Source organism: Protopterus annectens, chromosome 6.part1 (genome assembly GCF_019279795.1).
Source record: "Protopterus annectens isolate FY-2018-M chromosome 6.part1, PAN1.0, whole genome shotgun sequence".
Lineage (NCBI taxonomy): Eukaryota > Metazoa > Chordata > Ceratodontiformes > Protopteridae > Protopterus > Protopterus annectens.
This window is the reverse complement of record NC_056738.1, coordinates 373,032,172-373,044,437: the sequence shown is the minus strand read 5'-3', so window position 1 is coordinate 373,044,437 and position 12,266 is coordinate 373,032,172. Positions and strand designations below refer to the sequence as shown.

The 12,266-nt window shown below is 37.9% G+C and overlaps 1 long non-coding RNA gene across 2 annotated transcripts in view; it reads right to left on the bottom strand.

Moving 5' to 3' along the window:
• LOC122805566 overlaps nucleotides 1–12,266 on the bottom strand; it is a 2,364,904-nt gene that overhangs the window by 1,087,094 nt on the left and 1,265,544 nt on the right. The gene's annotated exons all lie outside the window — the stretch shown is intronic.

Sequence of the window (12,266 nt, the reverse complement as noted above, 5' to 3'; positions counted from 1 at the left end):
GTGGTCCCCAACCACAAACAAAATCTACAACAGAAGGAAAAAACTGTTGCAGAAAAGGGCAAAGTCCCAAGACTGGAAAAATTCCCTTGTAAACTGAGATCCCTCATCAAATGCTCCAAAGCTAGTTATGAAAACAAAATTGCAACATATGCTAAAGATAACCACAAGGCATTCTTTAGTTATGTCAGGAATCTGCATAACAATACACAGAGGTGCTCTGAGCTACTACACAACGGCACCACTTATACTGAACCAACAGATATTGCCAATATCTTGGCCAACAGGTTTAGTGGGAACTTTACACCCTCCTCACCCCCTAAAGGGCCCATTCTAATAGCCAAGGAATGCCAAATCCCTAATATCATGGCTGCACAGGTAGAAGCCGCACTATCCAAAGCCAAAAATACAGCTTCCGTGGAACCTGATAATATACCTGTCTGTGTTCTACATGAATTACAAAGGGAACCGGCACCACACCTGAGTGCCCCGTTCAACCATAGCCTCACTTCAGGCTTTGTTGCCACCAAATGTCACATTACTATAGTCATTCCACTCCACAAAGGGGGAGCGACTACTGACCCTGGAAACTACTGCCCCATCAGTCTGACAAGCCTGATCTTTAAGGCCATGGAGTGCATCATCATGGACCTCATAAATAAGGATTCAGGGAACCTTCAAACCCTGGACCCCTCACAGTTTGGGTTTATGAAGGGCAGATCATGTCTGCTCACCCTAATAGACTTCATCGAATCTGTCACCAGAACAGTTGATAAAGGCAAGGTAGTCCATACAGCCTACCTCAATCTGGCCAAGGCCTTCGACATCATCCCCCACTCAGGGATCATTGACAGACTCACTAACCTCAGAATTAACCCCTACATCATAAGATGGGTTGCCAACTGTCTCATGGACAGAACCCACATGGTGAAAGTAGCGGACTCCAAATCTGACTACCAGGCAGTCACAAGCGGAGTCCCACAGGGATCTCTCCTGGATCCTCTCCTGTTTGGTCTCTACTTCTTTGAAGTTCAGGCCAATACCAAAGGACTCTGGTTGACCAAATTCACAGATGACTGCAAACTGGGAGCTATTATTGATTCTCAGGCTGACATAGACATCCTACAAAAAGGCCTCACAGACACCAGCGACTGGTGCCAGAACCATGGTCTTAAGCTCAATGCTAAAAAGTGCATCATCATCCCCTTCAGGAAAGACATGCTGCCCATGAACTACCACTTTGACAGTAGCCCTCTCAACTCCCAAGGTATGATAAGAGATCTAGGGACACAAGTAGATAGCAACCTCTACTTCAACAACAATGTTGCCACTGTAGTTAGAAAGTCCTTCTATGTGGCACACCTCATTACAAATGGTTTCTCATCCAGGAAGAAAGAAGTCATAATCCCTCTCTACTCATCCCTCATTAGACCCATTATAGAGTACAATGCCCCATTTAGCATGTACCTTACTAGACACCTGCAACAATTGGAGATGCCACAAAAATACCTCACAAAGAGGATCCTAGGACTCAAACACATGCCCTATACAGACAGACTCAAAAATCTCCAGCTATACTCCATCTCATATTGCCTACTTTTGAGGCGATCTCTGCCTGGCATACAAAGGCATGTCTGACCCAGTGTTGCTAGACATGCTTCATCTGAAAAAGTCTCCCCTCTGCACCACACACTCCAAAGACCTCAACTTCATCACGACATTAAACAGAACCTGCTGGAGGGACATGTTCCTAACGCAGAGACTTTCAATAATCTGGAATAAACTTCCCATTCATGTCAAGCAGAGCACTTCACTAGCCCTCTTCAAGAGAAATTCTGACGAGTGGATGGGTCACAGGAAAATCACTTCAACAGCATTGCTCAATAGGGGCTCAAGGAACTAATGTCCAGCAACAGGACAACTGGGAATATTCTTGGGATAGGCTTGTGTTGGCTCCCAGACCATTAGCCTAGTACTCACCTATGGACCTATGAATCTATTTGGTAACTGGGTAGGAGGGCTGGTCTGGAGACCCTTTTGGGTCTTTCTGTCCAGAGCTGGGATGGTACATGATGGACTATAAACAATTCCTGTTTATATATGTAATCATTTCTTATCCAAGTAGGATCTTGGTTCCTGCATGGGTACAATCTCCTGTACTACCAATGGCAGAACTGTACCCCATGGAAATAACTGTGCGGTCCTGAGAGGTAAAATGGTGAGTTATAAATTCACTTCTGTACCTCAGTATATAGGTGAAAATGGCATCTAGAATCCTTGGGTATACGTGTATGTAAAGCAGCCTTGATATTACTGGTAGGCAACTGAAAAGGTTTGGTAGCCCAGATGCAGAATGCTGTATATTTGCATACTTTGATGTTCAGTAGAAATTACCTTCATTCTCTCCTGCTAGAATAAACTAATTATGATGCATCATGGGGCCAGACTCAGTCATATAATGGGCTAAGATCTCCTAAGAAGTTAGCACAACATTGTTTCTAATCATTTAGTAAAAAATAATCCTCAGATAGGCCTACAAAATTTATTCAAGTGAAAGCCATGCTAAACAAATGAAAGGAAACCATTTAACATTACTTTGATCAATGCATATACAATATGTTTTACTGTGGAGATGTAATACCAGTGCCTATATGATGTGGCTTCACCACTACACCCAAGATTTTTATAAACAGTTCTAAGGTTGTTCCACCTCATGGCAAGAGTAATGTCTTGCCTGCAAAGACCTCATAGGATGAATGTGCGATTTAGTCAAATGTTGCATTACAGAATACCTGACTGTCATATTATTGTTTAGCATCAGCATAATGAACTAGTACAGGCACACAGCACCATTCTCTGCCACATTAATGTTTTTCAATGTGGGCACTTCGTGGCATCACACATGTACTTCAAAAAAGTAACACATACACTGCTGTGCTGCCATGCTTTAATTTATATCGTTGTATTCTAAATGGGACATACACTTGAGAAATTTAAATTGGCTTTTGAGGAATGTTATATAATAGCATTTGTGCTATACTGCTTTATATTGTTTTACACAATGCCTTTGAAATGGAAAAATGCATGTTCTTGAATTGCAAACCATTGCACAATGCTTGTACTGCATAAAATGGTTCCTACACAATATATTAGATGTTTGTGAATCCCAATGTTAGCTGTTTATTCATTTATTAGTCTACTAACTGGCTTTGCTTACAGAAATGTAATCACCTCTTTTGAAATGAAGCCTAACATAACAACCATGCATATTTGGAGCGAATTGTAACCAGTGTATCCTACTTGCATAGGCAATGTCACACTTCTTTCCAACTATAACACTAAGTTTTTGTATCTTGGATAGAACTCCTTACACTTCCTCCCAGGATGCAGTTCTATGACAGTGGTCATTTCTAGGGCAGATCTGACACCCACTTATTTCCAGTACTATCTACACATTGTAGGAGGCATTCCTCTGAAATACTTACTAACAAAATGAACTAGATTTGCTTGCATATAATTGCAACATTTCCTTTCTCTGATTAGCATACAGCTTTTTAGTTTAACTAACTAAAAAACACTGATGCTGTTATCATAACAGAAAGGATGAGTATGGCAATAGATTTCCATGCCACACTTTCTGTGACGTGATAGTTTCTGGATGCTAGTTCACAACAGAGTTCCATGCCACACTTTGTGTGACATGATAGTTTCTGCATCCTGCTTCACAATAAAGTTCCATGCCACACTTTCTATGATGTGATAGTTTCTGCAGCCTAGTTCACCATTTAAACACCTCTGCTTTTGCTCATCCAAGTCATAATGGTTAGATGTATATCTTGCTTCTGTGGTGTATATCTGGATCCCTCTTTACACAAGTTGGTATATCAGCTATACACAATGACCACAGTAATTTAGGAGGTGCATAGGTCTTTGAACTGTAAATTAGAAGTTTTAACTATGCACAACACAGGACATCCCTTAGCAATGCATGCCATGAGCATTAATCTGGTTGTATTAACTTCTTGACATGCAGTTATAATAAACTCCTGAATTATTACTAGGATTTTTCAGAATAATAGTGTTTTGATAACATATTCTCGAGGGATCAGAAACTAAAATCCTGTAAGAAAAAATAAAGGGGCATTACTGTAAAACAATGTGATGTTATTTGCATGCAACACAAATGTGTAATGATACAGAAGCAGTAATCATTTTGGGGTCTATATATAACAAAAAGGACTTACAGAAATAATCTATCAGGCAGTAAGGTTAAGGACTACTTTGACAAGGATGATTTATCCCATACAGTTAAGCATAAGAAACAAATTACATGTTATATAAATGATAATTCATGATACTAATTTTAGATTGCCAAGTTTATTCATTAGAATGTTTCATCTTTGATTCAAAACAGTGATTTGCTTAAAGTCAGACAATATAAAAAACATGGTTGGTTGTGATAATAATAGTAACATCTGTAGGTTACAACAGTCTCATTACACAGCCAAGCAAAGTAGGACATAACTGAAAAATAAACCAGGCAATATGCAAATGCATACTCTTATTTTATATCAAGTACGTATCAGAAAAGGTACAAGCAAGATTGGATCTGAGAGAGGTTTGTTCTAAAACTGTGTACATCAAACAATATTATGTTTGTTACACAATTTATAGTTCATTCACAAACTAAAGTTTATGGACTTCACAAACAAACTCAAGTTTTTTTTTTTTTTTTTTTTTTTGCAGCTTTAGATTAAATGCTTTAAGACATTGCTTTAAAGAAATTCATACTTAGTAAAGTCTTAGATTATAACTCTGGCAGTAATAAGTATTTTGTAAGCAATCTTTTCATCATAGTAGCTATCATAACAATGTGTGATGTTTAAATAATTCATTCTTGTGATGTAAACTTGAAGCAGATGACAGAAATAATACCTGGGGTAGAGCTGTACAACGGCAGTTATATAATTCATAAGGTGTGCCATCACAGATCGTATTTCAGGGAGTTTTTCCATATGGCATAAGTTAGAAAGTAGTCAGTTATACATTTGCTGTGAAACCTATCACCTTTACAAGAGAAAGTTGGCAGCTGATGATCCAATGTTGCAGCACAATTTGTTGACTTCTATATGTGGGACCTGTGGTAGGGAGACGACATTTGAAATCACAGGAGATTTATCAATGCCCAGAATGGCTAACAAGTCAGTTGATTTCAAAACTAACTAGTTTACAGTAAAATTATTTTCCAATTGGAACACTTATCCAGCTAGATGTGGGCATCAGGCTTTAGTATCGGCGGTTCTGAGCGTGATCAGGGTCATGGTATATATAGCCTGCAGTTGGCTGCTTTCATCACTTAGAAGATGAAATAATAATACATGGAACATACTATTTTGCAAGTCTGATGGTTGTGAATTTATTATGCATGAGCATAGCTTGATGAAGATAGTGGTATCTAAGTAGAGGGGAATGGGAAATATTCTGTCCAAGTCTTTTATATAAAAATTTGATGCATGAATATGGATGTACCTCTAGGAAACTGAACATACAATTTTTCATAATGTTGTGCTTCTATACATAATCACTTGCTCACTGTGTTGCATTGCTGATTCCCAGGGAGGAGCACTGATTTACTTAAAAAAATAAATTAATTAATTAAGAATTATATCCTTGATTTTAAATCACACACACACAAACACACACGCACGCACACACACATATATAAATGCATATACAAAATATATGTATGTGTATATACACACACACACACACACACACACACACACACACACACACACACACACACACACACACATATATAAATGCATATACAAAATATATGTATGTGTATACACACACACACACACACACACACACACACACACACACACACACACATATATATATAAATGCATATACAAAATATATGTATGTGTGTATACACACACACACACACACATATATAAATGCATATACAAAATATATGTATGTGTATACACACACACACACACACACACACAGACACACACACATATAAATGCATATACAAAATATATGTATGTATGTGTATATACACACACACACAGACACACAGACACACACACACACACACACACACACACACACACACACACACACACACATATATAAATGCATATACAAAATATATGTATGTGTATACGCACACACGTGTTTGAGTGTGTAGTATGTCTGTGTAAAATTAAACATGATTCTATCTATACAATATTCAATAAAGCAAATCGACTTTTATTATCAACAACTTTGAGAAGAAATACAGTTTGCAATGGACAATTATTTTGATGTAAAATACCAAATTCCATGAAAATACCAAGTTTTTCTAATATTTGGCCTGTCGAAATCTATAATTTACTGGTATTTATCCCAGAAAAATGGAAAATCAGTTTCCCTGCTCTAGGGATGTTCTCATTAGTTCTCAAGTTTGGGGAACTCAGAGATGATTATATTAATTTAGGTTCAGCCTTTCACAGTGAAGGCACAGGGGTACTTCTCCCCTGTATAAGAATCCCATCTCGTTATGGATTTTCATTATGTAATGTAATGAAAGGGGAGACTTAGGAATGCTGTTCTTCTTAGATGGTGTACATAAACAATGTTACTTAGTGAAGAAAAAATTAAATACTAAATATTATATGTAACAGTAATTTGTGATCTTAAATATGAAGATATTCTATGAAAAGGTCACTATTTCCCAGGGTGTTGATACTGACAAAGTTATGTATGCTGCTCTGATACAAATGGAGCACTCTGCAAATGTGTTAGTGTACAACTTTTTTTTATGTCTTTCTGTGGTTGGAATTTTCCTTTTTAACTGGTTAATAATCATATTGGAGCACCATATCCTACAAATTCTGTTTTCTTTTCTGTGATGTTGATGGTGTGATAGTGTTAGAATATTAGAAGAAGACAATGTATGTATGTGTGGAGATCCTATAGATTCTTATTTCTCATTGTTGTCTGTTTTTTGATATTTTCTATGAGGTAGACACTTATGTTGCCTCAACTTCCAGACTTTTCTATGTGCCTCATCCATATGATACCAAAAAACATCAAAGAAGTCTGATCAAACATCTTTGTACCAAACAACACAAGTGCATTCCACTGTTACAAAAGCTTCTGTTTTTTTAGTTTCTATGGACAGGAAGCTCTTTTCACTGAACTCCTCATAGGTTCATAGGTTCATAGGTTCATACTAGGCTATCTGCCCTAAGGCATTTATAAGCCTAGCCAGAGTGTGTTTGGCTTTCGCCACCCATTTTAAATTAATTTTGTTATGCCCTTTTTCGAGGTTAGTATACTGTGCCTCTGTCTAACAGTGACACAGAAGTGATACTCGGGGTAAACCTACGATCTCCCATCCACTCATCAAGATTCCTCTTGAAGAGAGTCAATGAGGGACTCTGCCTAACCTGGACTGGGATTTTATTCCAGAGTGAAGGGAGCCTCTGGGTTATGAATCTGTCCCTCCAGCATGTTCTATTTATTTCAGTGCTGAGGTTCAAGTCTCTCGAGCGCGTAGCTCGATGGGATTTGGATTTTCTGAGGTGCAGCATGTCCATTAATTCCGGGTTGGACATGGCTTTATACGTCAGGCACAGATCACCTCTGAGCAGGCGGTATGCCACTGAGTAGAGCTGGAGTTTCTTTAACCGGGCAGCATATGGCATCTGTTTGAGCCCTTTGATCCTCTTGGTGAGCTACTTTTGGGGTCTTTCCAGTTGCTGCAGGTGTCTGGTAAGGTACATCCCAAAAAGGGGCATTGTTCTCAATTATGGGCCTGATGAGAGATGAGTAAAGAGGCACGATGACCTCCCCTGATTTAGATGTGAATCCCTTCATGATTAGGTGGGCTATATAAAATGTTTTTCTAACCACTTTGGCCACGTGGTTGTCAAATGAGAGATTGCTATCAACTTGTGTCCCCAGGTCCCTAATTACTTCTTCTGTACTTAATGGATTACCACCTATGTGGTAATTTGTGGGCACTTTGTTTTGCCAAAGCGGATGACTATACACTTTTGGCGTTTAGCTTGAGGCCATGGCTCTGGCACCAGTTGTCTGTTTCTATGAGGCCCTTTTGGAGGATGCTTGTGTCAGCTGGAGAGTCGATTATGGCACCCAGTTTGCAGTCATCTGCGAACTTGGTCAGCCACAGTCCTTCCGTGTTGGCCTGTACCTCCGAGAAATATATACCGAACAAGAGAGGTCCCAGGACTGAGCCTTGTGGGATGCCACTTGTAACTGGTTTGGAGTCTGACATGGCTCCAGCAATTCTAACCATGTGGGTTCTGTCCTTGAGCCAGTTTGCAACCCATCTAGTGACATAGGGGTTTATATTTAAGCTGGTGAGCTTATCTATAATGCCCGAGTGGGTTATTGTATCAAAGACTTTTGTGAGGTCCAGGTAGGCTGTGTGGACCACCTTCCCCTCGTCAATGGCCTTGGTGACTGTTTCAAAGAAATCAACCAGGTTTAAGAGGCAGGATCTGCCCTTAACAAAGCCGAACTGGGTAGGATCCAGTGTCTGTAGGTCCCCAATATCTTTATTTATGAGATCCATGATGATCCTTTCCATAGCTTTGCAGACAAAGCTAGTCAGGATTATGGGGCGATAGTTTCCAGGATCCGTTGAGGCACCACCTTTGTGGAGAGGGACCACTGTTGCTGTACGCCACTCTTTGGGTACATATCCTGTAGTAAGGCTGAGATTGAACAGTAGTTTTATGTTTGGGTTTAGCTCTTCTTCGAGTTCATGTAGGACGCAGCCCGGAACACCGTCTGGTCCCATTGATGCTGTGTTTTTTGCTTTGGAGAGGGCAGCTCTTACCTGAGCATCTGAGATGTCAGGGGGGCAGCACTCTGCTGGGATAGATATTTGCCCTTTTGGTGGGGAGGGGGGGGGGAGTTTGCACTGAACCTGTCAGCTAGGATGTTTGCAATGTCTGTGGGCTCGGTGTATTTTTTGTCATTTTGGACTAATTTTGAGCATATCTGGGAATTCCCACCCAGGTTCCTAACATAACTAAAGAAAGCCTTGTGATTATCCTTAGTGTCCTGTGCAATTTTTCTCTCGAAGCTGGCCTTAGATGATTTTATGAGTGCCCTGTGAGAGGCTTTCCTCAAATTTCCCCACTACTTAAATATTGTGAGATTACAGATATGCAGGCTGGCAAATTGACTGACACTCCATGCAAAACAAACAAATAAATGAGCATAATTCTTACATCAAACCTCACTCATTCAGACAAGTTTTGGCATGCAATTGGTAGACTAAACATTTTGTGGACTGCAATTTAAATAACTGTTGAGTTTGTTTGAAGGCCGGCACTAATGATCTGTGAAAAGTTAAGTGTGATTCAGACATTCACTTCACCAGGTTTTGCCCTGTTTGTCTTTTTCATTTTACTTTGACTAATTGAATTGAAATGTAATTCACTGAAACATTTACCTTAAATGACCATAATGAAAGCAAATACAAATTAAATCTAAGAGAACGATATGCTGTTCAGCATCAAATACATATTTCATTAGGATATGCTTTCATTAATAATAAATGTTATAATGTAAGCATTCCATTAAAGAATATTATGAGCAAGCAGAATGGGTAGGCTTGGTAAAGGAGTCATGTATAATTTTTATCTGATATCTTTGTTTAGAAAGATGTTAAACATACCTTAAAAATTAGATATAAAAAGTATGTTAAAGATGCGAACAAAATAAGACCATCTCTGTAAGTCATGTGTAACTCTATACAACAGGCAGGAAAGCAAACTGCCCACTGCCATGCGTAATGGGGGGGAGTCTAATGAACTCTGAATTTATTCAGTTATTATGATTAACAACAACAACAACAACAATAATAATAATAATAATAAATGCTTCCTATAGAGGTAGGTTGAGCAAAATCCCAGTAACTCCATTATATATTTTGGAGGTAGAAAGAGGATTCATTCCTAAAGGATAAGAAGAGAGATATGGGCTGAACAGGCCAAGAAAATGAAGCCTGTTCCCTGAGGAGGAAGCCCTGCATTACCATATTACTTATCACAGAAAGCTCAAGCCATCACTGTGGCAATATTAACTATGACAGATAGCTCAGGGCAGGTCCATGACCATATTACTTTTGGTAGAAAGTGTACAGCAGCGCTGTGACCACAGTGCTTCTGAATGAAAGCTCAGGGCAGTACTGGGAATTTTTTTATGACAGAATGCTCAGGGCATTAGTATGGTCATACTATTTATGATAAAAAGTTCAGGGTAGTATCGTGTCCATGCATATTACAGAAAGCTCAGGACAGTATTGTTGCCCTATTACTTATTACAGAAAGCTCAGGACAGTATTGTTGCCCTATTACTTATTACAGAAAGCTCAGGGCAGTCCTGTCATGATATTATTTATGCTATAAACTCAAGACATCACTGTGGCAGTGTTACTTACGATAGAAAGCTCAGGGTAGAACTGTGATATATTATTTTTAGTACAAAGCTCATGGAAGTGTTTTGGGCATATTACTTTTAGTAGGAAGCACACTACAGGAACTTGGACCTAGCATAATTGTGTTTTTAAATTTGTCCCATACTAATATGTCAGGTAAAAAAGAAAACAAATGACTTCATGAAAATGCTGTACTTAGCAATCATGTATCTAAGGTCTAGTATCTTAGAAAAGACCAAACACGTAAGGTATTTTATTCTGCTCTGTGGCATGTATGCAGATTGTTTGATATGCTCTCAAATTACATGTCAGCTACAGGATCAGCAACCTGTTTCACCGGGACTGCCAAATGTTTTTACAGCAATATCAGCTTAGTTCCATGTTTGTATCTAAACATGTTTAATCATTGCAATAAAACTGCATGTTTTCAAAACAAAGTTATATATAATGTAGAAATACATATTACATTTTGAAATATACTACATGACTATTAATTACACATGCATTTTTTTTCTGTCTATACACAAATATGTCAATAAAATTTATATATGTGTTATAGTAGTATATATATGGCAAAAAAGGAGTACCTCTTTTATCAGTTTCACCAGCAAAGATTCAGGATAATATAGAGTTAAACTAAATGAGACAAGATTATTTTCATCACCCAACTAACAGTGAAGGTCACTTAGTTTTGATAAATAGCTGATTAAGTACTGCTAATGCATATTGTCTTATCTAATAGCTGTTAAATTACTTATTTAGATTTTAATATATGTTTAATTGGCATGGAGACTGAAGATTGACTGTGATAAAAAAAATCATCCACTTAGGGATGAATAATATAGTCTGTCCAAAATTCTTCTGAATGAATTGTCAAGGTACAGTACTAGCCATTGCTAATGCATATATGCACAAGCAATCAAATAAATTCTTTAAAAAATTAGTAAACAGGACATAACACCTTGGTATAAAACTTACAGTCTATGTAGCTATGAATAAAATACAGATTTTTTTTCATTAAATATTAATACAACAGTAGATAATTATAAATTAAAAAAACATCTTAAATAAATAAATTAATTCATTCAATCAAAATTTCCTGACTGTTAATTTTCTATATTTCAGGAAACATTTAATATTGATGGCATCATTTAAACCTGTTATTTTATCAGCCCCTAACTTTATCTGCCACGACGTTTCTCAGGACAGTCAGGAAAGTTTGATTGAATGAATTGATTTATTTATTTGAGACATTTTTTAATTTATAATTATGTACTATTTTATTAATATTTAATGAAAGTTTAAGTTTTTCACTTTTCAGTCTTTATTGACCATCGGTACATTGCTTCCAGTTTCCTTTGATGTTTATTTGGCTTTGGTTTCTTGTTTTCTAATAATACAGATAATCAGAATTAATAACAGGATATTGTTTATTATATTACCCGCGGTGGTGGTGCTGCGGTAGCGTTGTCACCACACAGTAAGACGCTGTCCGGTTCGATTCTCAGCTAGAGCGTCTTCTGCGTGGAGACATGTGTGAATGGGCGTACCTTCGTTGAAGTTTGTGAATCAGGGATGGTAACTCGGCACATAAAAATCAACTACCAATCATTAGTGGACCGGAGTTCCGCTGCGGCGACCCCTAACTGGGAAAAGCCGAAAGACACAAACATATTGTTTATTATATTATTGATTTATATATTATCTGTTTAAATGTAAGAATGAGGATAATTATTCTGCTTCTGTTAAACGTTTCCCAATAGACCACTTTTATTTAGTCTTACAGGTTACAGCT